Raw genomic sequence first — 12,108 nt, forward strand, 5'->3', positions numbered from 1 at the left:
TACTAAGCCACTTAAAAGGATACTCCACCTCTCTTGTTCTCATCACAATCATTTTGAGTTGTTATCAATATGTATGATTCCCTGGGGTGTGGAGAGACCCAGAAGAAATAGAATTGTGTTCCATTTAAATAAGCACGATTTACAAAACATCACAAGCCCAGGTAGAGTTTCAAATTGGAAGCAATCATGTTCAGGCATTGATCCACCCTGAGGCAGAGTTCTCCTAGAATAATAGGATGAAAACTTCTGGGTTGTTCTTTGTGGTTTTCTTCCGGGGCCACATCTGTCACTGGCTCCGGCAGTCCAGCTCACTCTTCCTTCTCTGGAAGCAGCAGCTGATTCCAGTTATCTGAAAAATTAACTCAGCTGTGTTCTGTGGCACATATAGAGACATGGTCAACGATCCTGTCTGCAGAGTGGGAAAGCCAAGACTAGGGCTTTTCACGTCACTCTCCTGTCTTCTAGTCTGTACACATCACAACAGGCTTCTACCCCACACACAGCAACACTCTCACACTCATTTATGGAGAACACAGAAGAATAACTAATGCACACCTTTGGACAAGTCAGCTTGAAAACGCAACTTCCTGTATGGTATGTCAAGAGGTCATTTGAACCAGATCTCAAGGGTTGATCACTGAATACAAATAGAGAAGCATAATTACCAATTTAGGGAGAAAAATCCTATTAAAAGGCTATAAAAATCCATTACTATTTGTAATTCCTATTTCACTTCTCCAAGTCACAAGGCCATCTTATTCACAAATGATAATGACTTTCTCGGGATGCCTTGCTAACCTACTTCACTGATATCCACTGAGTACGTCCGTACGCAGCGCTTCTGAAAAAGGATGCAGCCAGCGATGTTTCTCCAATCTCTACTGACAAGAGTCACACACTGACAAAGTCTTCCTGTAACTGTGTGAGGAGACAAAAATTGAAATAACAAGGAGGTTCAGATCCAGAAGGAACCCTGCCCCCAAAAAAACAAATTTTCTTTCAAATAAACAACCTTTTTCAGATTCTAAATCCTTTCTGTGGTTTTAAAAGAGAGTTAAAATAAATGCACAAATATGAAGTCCTGGCAAGCTGTAAACTTCATCATTAGCATCAGATCAGTTATCACTGATATTCAAATGAGCAATTTCTAACGAACCGATTGTCCCTTGGACTCCACATCATCACAAGAAAGACAGGATGTTATGTATTTGTGACAGGAGGAGCAATGTCATAAACATATTCTGTGCCACTTTATCAGAGAGAAAAACATCAAAGAGAGAGAAAACAAGCAGAGAGGCACATGTGGGTGCCGGCGTGGGTGAGCTAGCAGGCCCAGGTGAGAAGCAAGGAATAGGACTGGGGAGAGGGTGCAACTTGAATCAGTCATTACAGTTCAACTAAGGAGCACTTTATAATTCCATCTGAAAATATTGTAGGCAATAAGGGTAAATGAAAGCCAAATCTAATGATCTAGCAAAACCCATATCCCTGTACAGAACATATATATGTATATATGTATACATATATATATACATACATATATGTAAATATATTATATATACCATGCAATTCATGGTATAACAACCATAATTAGATAGGATTTGGCAGCTCATATCGGTGGGCCAGCACTTGGGAGGCAGAGGCAGGTAAGTTCTGGGATAGCTGGGCTACATAATGAGACTCCCATCTCAAAATATAAGATAGATAGACTAAAACACCATGGGGTGAGTTTGAAGTATAGGCATTTCTTTTAAGGGTAGCATTGATTTTTGTAACCTTTCATCTGATAACTTTTTCTCCTGCAAAAGATGCAATTTGCTGAGCTGCTTGTGGTGATTCATACCTGTAATCCCAGTGCTCAGGAGGCTAAGGCAGGAGGATTGCTTTGAGTCTGAGGTCAGCCTGAGCTGACTCTCTCTTAACAAATAAAAATGAGCACAAACAAGATGTGCGATGAGATGCTCAGTGGATGGTGGCACACACACACATAAATATGCACAATGTAATTATATAAAATTGAAAATAAAACAAGACACATACACCTGATAAAATGAAAGGATTACAAGTTTGAAACAAAATATAGTAAGAGAAATCTTTGTCTTGTACCTAAATAGACATACAGTCTTTATTGGGTATTCCTAAGTCCTGATTGCAGGCATCCCTACCACAGGGGCTAGAGCATGTAGTCGAGTACCTCACGTTGAAGAGGAATGTAAAATATTTCTTATGACATGTCTATTTGTATTCTCTTCTATTTGTATCCCTCAACAGATATTCTCTTACTATCGTGTCTGTCTTCCAGGTGTTATAAGAAGCTTAAATACATTCGGAACTTAAATGTACCACGTGCCAGCACTCTGTCTATAAGGAGTTTCTATATTATATTGGTATTTATCTCCTGCTTGATTAAGACCAAAAGGATAGATTTATTGAGAGGTGTGTGTGTGTGTGTGTGTGTGTGTGTGTGTGTGTGTGTGCGAACAGGGGAAAGACTCTTCACACATAATTTAACACTGACAGTTTCTTTACGAGGCAGGTGGGAAAGCATTTCATTATTATTATTCTATAGATGAGAAAATGAGATCAGCATCTGAGGGAAGGTTGTCACACACACTCTGGATATATAATGGTGATCATCAGATTGCAAGGCTCCTTTATTTATTATTTGTATTACAGGTTAAATACTGTCCGTAAGGAGACTAGACACACTGTAGAACACAAATGAGAAACTAGAGAGATGACGGGGTGAGTCAAGTGCCTGCCATGGAAGATGACCACCTGAGTCTGCATCCCCAGAATCCACAGAGAAAGCCGGGCGTTATGGGTCATCTCAGGGCTGGAGAGGGAGAAACAGAAGTGTGGGAGGTGGGCCTCTGGCTATCCAGACCAGCCAATTAGTGAGCTTCGGATTCAGTAAGAGACCCTGTCTCAAAAAGTAAGGTGGAGAAGCCAGCTGGCGGAACACACATTTAAACCCAGCCCTTGGGAGATCTTTTGTCTCTACAGCAAGTTCCAGCCAGCCAGGGTTACATAGTAAGATTCTACTACAAAATAATAATAATAATAATAATAATAATAATAATAATAACAATAATAATAATAATAATAAACCAACAATGATGATGTGGACAGAAACAAAGACGGGAGAGGTACATGTTGGGGTACTCTGGGGTAGTGAGAGAGGGAGTTGGGGTAAATAATGATCAAAACACTGTAGATGTATATGAAATTGTCTAACAAAGTATTTCAACATCAATATTTAAGAAATAAGGTAGACAATGTCAGAAGAAGACAACTGAGGACCGCCATCCGTGTGGGTACTCTACAGGAGTCATTGGGGAGAGAGAGAAGACAGAATTTCAGGTGTTCTTTGCAGTGCTGGGATAGTCCATTCGAAAGGAGGAAAAGCAGTGTCATCAAGGCTTAAAGGAGATGTGATGAGAAAGGAGGGCCAGCATCTCTTATCAGATCTCAGAGCATAGGGTGTGATTGAAGTCGCTGCAATGGTTTCACGTGCTCAGAGGAATTTCACGATCCCAGCAAATAGCTCAGTGCCAGGGTTACAGATGTCTGCTTTAGTTGTCTTGTGGCCTACCACACTCAGCCACTTCCACTGGGTGCTGAGGTAATGAGAATGAACAAGTGAGATTTTTGTGATAAATAAAGGGAAGTGGGTTTATTAATTCAGCAAAACCAAGGGTTATTTTGCTATAAGAAATAGTCAGGGATATTTCCTTCCTGGAACCTCTTCTCTCTTTCTTACTCTTTTTAAATAAATCTATATTCTGTTTTGAGAAAGAAAAAAGGTAAGAAGGAAGGAGAAGAGAGAGAAAGGGAGGGAGGGAGAGACAGAGAAACAGAGACAGAGAGTGGCTGGAATGATGGCCCAGTGGTTAAGAGCACTTCCAGAAGATGCAAGTTCAATTCCTGTGTTGTGTGGCTCACAATCACATGTTGCTCCAGCTTCATGGCGGGGGGTGGGAGGGGAGAGTGAACACAAAGAGATAAAAAGAAAAATTAAAAGTAAGTTGCCCCACCCTCAGGACAAGCAATTGCCCAACTGGCCTGTGCCAAGGGCAACCACCAACATCATTCCTTTGAGGGAAACTTCTCTAGGCCTCACTTACCTCTTCCCCACCTTGTTCAACTGCAGCTCAAAATGGATCTAATGCCTATGACCATATATGCACACTGTCGTAGCTACTGTCCTATTACTGGGAGAAGATACCACGACCAAGGTAAATCTTATAAAAGAGACATTTAATTGGGGACTTGCTCATAGTTTCAGAGGATGAGTCCACGGTCATCATGGCAGGAAATGTGGTGGGAGGTGAGCAGGTATGGCTCTGAAAAAGTAGCTGAGAGCTTTACATCTTAATCCTCAAGCTGCGGACAGAGCGGGGAGGGGGGGGCGGTAGGGGGAAGGAAGCAAGGGAGGGGAAGAGGGAAAGAGAGAATCTAGAGTGGACTTTCGAAACCTCCAAGACCACTCCCAGGGGCACACCTTTTCCAACATGGTCATAATGTCTCCTACTCCAACAAGGCTACACCTTTTAGTCCTTTCCAAACAGTTCACAAACTCCCCCAGGGAATAAGCATGCAACTGCATGAGCCTATGAAGATGATTCTCACTCAAACCACTACATGTACACTTCTCGTGTGATGCAAAGCATGCATCATTGCATTAGTAGAACCTGCATAGGGCCTAGAGAAGGTGAGCTCACAGTGACAGTGTCTAGAGGTGACTTCTGGAGGACAGGGAGGATAGATTAGTCTTTACCTCCTCCCCTGCAGTCTCTATGAGACATTTCTCTTCATCCCAGGTCAATAGAGAGTCTACCAAAGACAAGCCTGTGTGGTAGAACAATAGGAAAGCCAAGTGAGGGTCCCAGAAGCTCCTTTTCCCTAGGTTGCTTAGAAAGTCCTTACTATATATCACCCAAACTTAATAAATGTCTGTGAAAACACTTTTCGAGGAAGGGCAATGAAAGGACCATGAGAGAAGTTGTGTGACCACCACTGAGATTCATTGAGGTAGAATTTACTATGAAAGCAATTATTTTTCTTTTCATAATGTATTTTAGTTCTTGGTATGGTATGGTATGGTATGGTATGGTATGGTATGGTATGTGGTACGGTATGGTAATCATTACCATAATCATGGTGCAGAATGTTTCTATCATCTCAAAATAATTCCCTTTGAACTCTCATGGTTTTAGAAGACCCTTTAAGGAAAACCATAACCTATTGATGCTGTAGATTACCTAATGGATCCTTGGGTGTTGGCAACTTAATCTTTATCTCATATCTCATAGATTTATATTCCAAAGAAATCCAGGCATCTCTCTGTCAACAAACTGGCATGTTTCCCTTTCCTTTAGAGACTGCCAGGTAAATGGTCTACCAATGTGAGGTTTTTGTTGTTGTTATTGCTGCTGCTGTTTTGTTTTGATATTGTCTTGCGAATTCCAGGCTGACCTCAAACTGTCTGAGGATGACCTTGGAGTTCTGATCTTCCTACCTTTTCCTTACAACTGCTGGGATTCTAATCCCATGTTGCTACCACGTCTGATTTACGTGGTGCTGACGATCAAACCCAGGGTCTCGTGCATGCTAGGCAAGCAGTCTATTAACAGTACTACACCCATAACCCTTAAAAGCAGTTTACTAAGGCGGTGTCTGTTAGGTGCATCAAATTGGCACAGTGCCTTTCTCTTGTTATTAACGATAGTTCCATTGTATTTCCTACTGGTGAACACAATGCTGTATTTGGATTTGACCTTTGAAAATTAATGGGATGAGACAGCAAACAAGTGAATGAGGAAATGAATGCTCAAATGAATGGTTATGCCCATCTCATAGACCAGGCAACATCTGGAAGGCACCGGGAGAGGGGCTGGTGGTGGTGGTGAAGTGACTGAAGCCAAACCACACACTGACAGGGAAGCAGGGCCAGCCCCAAACCTATCCCTTCTGCTATAAACACTAATATATATACCTCATAAACTATCAACATCAAAGAGTTTAAGTGGAAATGAGCTACACATCATTAGATGTTTTGTTAAATGAATTTACTACGCAGAGGATAAAGTGTTTAAGAAAATGGGTCTTCTTGCTTACCCCAACTTCCTTTGCATTAATAGATTCGGTAAGAATGTTCGCTAAAGGTCTTTGTGAGGTTCTGCTTGTTTGTGGTGCTTACTTTGTTCCTGTTCATTGATTTTCTTTCATTGCCCGGTGTCTTTGGCGAGAAGGGCACAATTACCTTCCCTGTCGTTCCCAATATTGTCACAGTGAAAGGAAAGATGTCAGAAAAGACCCTACAGACTAGGAGCCGGTCCATTGTTACACCTGTGCAGGCTCTTAATGATTTTATTTTTCAAGGTTTGCATAGGTCAGAAACGCGTTTGATGAGAATCCCAAGAACTTCATTGAGCATTATGGTATTGGGCCTGCGTTTTACAGGAAAGTCTGCTTGCCACGGTCTTTGCAAAGAAAAACCTACTTGAGTGGCTCTTCCAAGGGAGTCAGCTGCTCTCCTGTGCTTTTTGTGTCTACGGTCCCTTCCCTGTTCCGCTCACAGATGCCTGAATCCTTGTTTCTTCCAGCCTTGCTTTCTCTTTCCGTTTGCCTTTCTGCGAGGCTCTCCCTCCCTCTGGCTTCTGCTCTTTCTTACTCCTTTCCCCCAGCTGCTTAACTACACAGCTCCCACTGGAACCTACACAATCAAAAACAGCTCTGCTCCAGCAGCCTCCAGAAGCGCATCACCTGGAGCACAGCGTCTCGCTCCCGGCACCGGACGCGCACTAGGTAGCTGGGGGCGGGGACGGTACCCTGATCCCGCCTAAGTGGCCGCCAGAACAGCTCCCCAGAGATTTGCCGTATCCGCCATCCGGTCCTCGGAGTCCTGTTGCGGTGATGCTTGTGTTTCGGAGCAATGATGGAAAGAGAAAAGCCACTGCCGGTGACATCTGAAAGTGGGGCGAGTTACTGCAGTAGCTGTTGCAGCAGAACGAGCGAGTGAAGAACTGAGCCCCGTTAGCCTCTCCATCCCGCTCTTCTTCATTCACCATCTCCGGGAGGTGAACCGGGAACAGATGCTGTAACCAGGCGGGTGCCACCCCGGATCTATAGCTGTGAAGTCCCTACTGTGGAAGATGGTAAACAAAGACATGAATGGATTCCCAGTCAAGAAATGCTCAGCCTTCCAATTTTTTAAGAAGCGGGTAAGGACAGGTTATGTTTGCTGCTTTTGTTTTCTACGCGTCTCCCTGAAATGCTTTTGCATGTTTGCCTAGGGAAAGCCTTGGGTTTTGTTACTCAGTCCTCTGTGAAAGGAGAGTTCCTGGTATCAGTGGTCAAGGTGAACCCTGACCCTGCCTTGGCTCAGATTTATTTCGGGGGAGGGGGTGCTGATGGAAAGGAAGGGGCTCAGAGGAGTTACATTGGGAGGAGGGGGTTGGGCTGAGATATCTTCAAATGGGTTAGATGGGAACTGAGATTTCTCAATCAAAGCCATGCCCAAGATTACAAGGCAGTTTCAAAGAAAGCTGGCCTGAGTTAAAGGCAAGCAATTTAGTCTGGGCTAATTAAGTAGATGCTCTCTCTTATCTTTTGAAGGGTTCAACTTTTCCACACCTTTCCTCTGAAGGGCTGCTGCTTTATCATTTTCAATCATTCCAAGCAGCCTTGGCTCCTCAGATTCATTCCGCTAATAATTTACTGTGTTTTTTATCTCTGGTATAAATAGCAAAGGACCAGTGTGACCTTTTGCAGAAATGATGGATTCCAACGTTTCAAACCCTTGATTTCAAGTTTTTGCTTAACACATGTGCCCCCACCATAATGAACACGAGCTGGCCTGTTTTATAGCCTGAGTTATAATTCTGGATTATGCCGCTGTATACATTTGTTTAAATTCCTTGTTCTTCCATTCATAGTATTAGTAATGTCACAGGACTGTAAATGAATAGATCTTTTGCTATGCTTCACAAGATAAACGCAATTCATTGCAGTGGCCACACTGGAGGTCTGTGGTTCTGCAATTGTGTACATGAGTGGGGGGTAAGGAATGAATGGTGTTGGAAGAGTGATGACTGACATTCTTATGGAGAGTATTTCTAAGCGATGGAAGGCTTCTCCAGCCCCCAATGGTCCCATGCTATTTAATACCCTAGGGAAGTTCTATCAAAATGCTTCTCTCCATTCATTCATCCTCCCCTTCATTCAGGCCTTTTTTGTGTGCCTTGCTTGGAATGGCAACAGAACGTAATGAATTGCAGGCTGGGCTGTATTGCCTCATTGCCCTGAAGGGTCAGGATGGAAAGCCAGGTCTACAAGCAAGCAGTCTGTAAGGCCAGCCACGGTACCAGAAGAAGACCCACACATCCTGGTTTAGATCTCCATCAGTGGAGCAAATAGCTCCCAAAGTCCGTGGCTAAAGGGTATGCATTGAAAGCTCAGTAAAGCTAAACGCCCGGAGTGCAAGAAGAGGTCCTTCCCTAGTAAAGTCCGCAACAGAAGAAAGCAAGTCAGTAAGGCTTCACGCCCTCCAAGTGCTACTTAGGTCTCCCCTATAAACAAAAGACGTCTTTCCAATGGAAGAGCTCCTCTATTCAGTACTTAAATTCTCCACTCCCTTCTAACTAACTAGACAAAGTTTGTTGTTTGCTTGCTTGTTAGTTGTTGTTGTTGTTTTACCTTCGCTACATTGTCTTGGAAGCCTAGGTTGAAATGATCCTCCTTCCTCCTGACTATTGGAACTATAGGCATATGCCATCACGTCTGTCTTAATTAATTTATTTGGTGGTATCGAGAGCATCTTGTTTTATTTACATCTTTAACAATCCTGGGTCTCAAGCATGCAAATGTCCCGATGAACTATATAGACTCCCAGCCCTGGGTAGTGCAGAATACCCTTTTAATCAGGTATTCTTAATCAACTGACTGTCTATGGCATACCTTTTTTAATTTTAATTTTGATTTTGTAATGGTTTCTTATTTTCTTTGCCATCAAAATATACTACGAGAAATTCTAGTTTGCCATCTGGTTGCATTTTGCTTAAAAGCATAATCCACCAATGTGCTTCAGCAAGAGCTTCGGCAGACCTTGGATTTTGGAAAGAGTAAGACAAAGTACAGATGTCTTCTCAAGTACTTGCCGAGAGAAAGAAAATTACACCACAAGATCCAGAAGGCAATTTCCCTGGGCTCATCCGAAATCTTGCCAGAGATCCGGTCAGAGATTCCTCCTGCCACTTCTGGTCTTCCCGCTCCTCAAGGACAGCTAGCTGAGTAGAAGGTGACTTTGCACCAAGTCATTGGCAGCCGGGAGAAGAAATCCCTTGATTCCTGTCTACTTTGTTTTATTACACATCTGATTTAGTCTGCATTCTAAAGGCCCACTGCTTATACTGTGATCTTTCTTGCCTTTGCCTTTTTTTTTACTTCGTGCTTTTGTTTGATTGATTGGAGACAGGGTCTCTCTCTTCTAACCCAGTTTGGCCTCTAACAACTCATTACATAGCTGAGGAGGACCTAAAAATCCTGGTCCTCCTGCCTCTGATACCTGTGTGTTGAGATCATAATCATGCCTCATCATACCTAGTTTATTACTAATGTCATTATAATTATTATTATCATTATTACCATTACATGGGTAATAAGAAAATAAATATGCAAATTTTGAAAACAGTAGAGAGGATTATCTCACCTTTTCAGGAATCCTTCCTTCCCTCCTCAGGAATAACTGCTGCCATATTGGTGTTGATGCTTGGCCGAGCTTTTCTATGGTCTGTACTTACAAATTCATATTCTATAAAGTCTTTGTTTCCAGCCAGGAGGAATCCATTTCCTTATGCTCTATTGTTGAAGTTCCACACATTTCTGCATATTTTAGTTTTAGTCCAAGTAGACAGTCCTACAAAGTAAACCTTTGTCTGGTGCCCACACTGAACTGTGAACAGAACTGAGTTCTTCGAGGTGGGGGGCTCGTGCACTCACTCGTTAAAAAAGAACAACTGAGTCTAAGTCTCGAACCCAGTTTTTTGATTGTAAAAGGCTAAAAGGCTGCTTCTTGCACCTCTCAGCCATCCGGAGGGAATCCAGGGAGCTGCCAGCAGGGAATATAGATACTGTGCCCCCCCCCCCCCCCGTGCTTGCCTTCTAATGGCCATGGATCAGTTCTGACTGTGCTTTGAAGTCCGTGGAACAAGTACCTCCCATCGATTCGCTCATTAATCCTCATAGCAACCCAACAGAAGAAAAATTATTAACCATACAGTGTGACTTAGATTGAGCAGTTGCCCAAGGTCACACATGCTGTAAACAGTAGAGCTAAAATGTATGCCTTGTATGTGCAACGATCAAGTCTGGTTTTCCTTGTTGCTGCTGCTGCTGCTGAGACAGGGTCAAATTCAGGCTGGCCTCCACACACCAGGAGGCAGAGGCTGGCCTCCACACACCACGAGGCTGAGGCTGGCCTCCACACACCATGAGGCTGAAATTGGCCTCCCCTCACCACGAGGCTGAGGCTGGCCTGAAACTCCTGTCATCTAGACTCCTCCTCTCCAGTACTGAGATGATGGAGGGAGGGGGTACCTCCATGCCTGGTTCCAAGTCTGATACACTTTTAATCTCATACCATCCCCCCCTTGTCTTTCTTTTTTTCGTTTCATATCAGACTGCCTCCACCCCGGGTGAAATAAGTTTGTCAGTACCCAATGTCCAAAGCCCAGCCTCAGGAGACGCTTCTCATAGCTTCCCTGTCTCCCGGCAGTAGCAACAGTCACTAGAGACAGCTTGGCCGAGTGGAGGAGGAGCATCTGAGCTAAGTCAGGTCCCATGCTTTTCACCCTGGCTCTTAAAAAACTCGACTAAATCAGCTCCATTTCACTTGACTGGCGATTGCTAAGCCAAACTAGGTAAGGCCTCCATTCTACGTGTTAATGACAAGTTAGGACTGGATATGGGCAGATTATATTTTATTCCGAGAGCCTCCGAAATTTCAGTTAAGATGAACGGAAAAATACCCTTCTCAGTTTTCATGAGAAAATCCAAGAGCTCTAGGAGATATCAATTCTGATAAAGGTAATTCCTTTCCTCCAGCTTAAAGATTCTCTCTGACATGGATTCCTACAGAAATGACCCAGAAAACACAAATAGATGATATTGCCTTGAATTTGATAATCCTTAGTGGAAAAACACCAGGTATGTGGGAAAAAAAAAAAAACCTGATATCAACCATGCTGCCGTTGCCTTTTGTCAAATTTCAAAGGCAGACAGATAGAATTTCAAATTTGCAGCTAGGAGCCACAGGGACTGTAGCTATAGACACCTAGTATGTGCGAGGCTGAAGTGGTAGAATTGCCTTGGGTCAGAAGTCAGCCCTGGCTAACCTAGTAAGACCCTGCCTCAAAGAAATTACACACACACACACACACACACACACACACACACACACACACGCAAAGCACAAGCTTCAAGCACCCTTTCACAAACCTTCCTGTATTAAAGAGGAGAAAAGCAGCTGTGAGGACGTTAGCTAACTACTCAGACGTAGAATGGGGTTGCATTAGCGTCACATGCAAAGCTTTCACTCGCAGACCTAGAAGGCTTCCTTCTTCTTCATGCTACAAAACCAGTTGTGTTTCATCCATCCGCTCTGCGACAAAGTAGGGACGAACATGGTTGTTGTTCCGCTTTTTTGTCCTTGCAGAGCCGGTTGCACACTGCTTCACAACTTTGACAAGACGCTTAAGTCTTGACTGGTGTTTTATGATTATGTGAATTTGAGCAATTCCTTCTATTCTTTTGTAGTAACAATAGCTTCTGTAAAAGCTGCCACTTCGGTGACGCTCGCTGATCTTGTCAGAAGCAGTAGAAGAGGCTGGGTGGTACCTCCTCAGAAAGCAGCCTGAGGAGCTCTGTGCTGAGGCCTGTCTACAAGGGTGAGAAGACCCAGATTCCTGACTAAAAGGATAAAAATTTGGAAAGGGGGGTACCTTCAACAGGTCCTGCCAAGGTTTGCCCCCAAGAGAACATGCCACACGCAACAGAGTTGATATGAGAGGTTATTGGGCAGAGAGGGAAACTGAGTAAAAGGCCATC

This window comes from Arvicola amphibius, chromosome 8 (genome assembly GCF_903992535.2).
Source record: "Arvicola amphibius chromosome 8, mArvAmp1.2, whole genome shotgun sequence".
NCBI classification, from domain to species: domain Eukaryota; kingdom Metazoa; phylum Chordata; class Mammalia; order Rodentia; family Cricetidae; genus Arvicola; species Arvicola amphibius.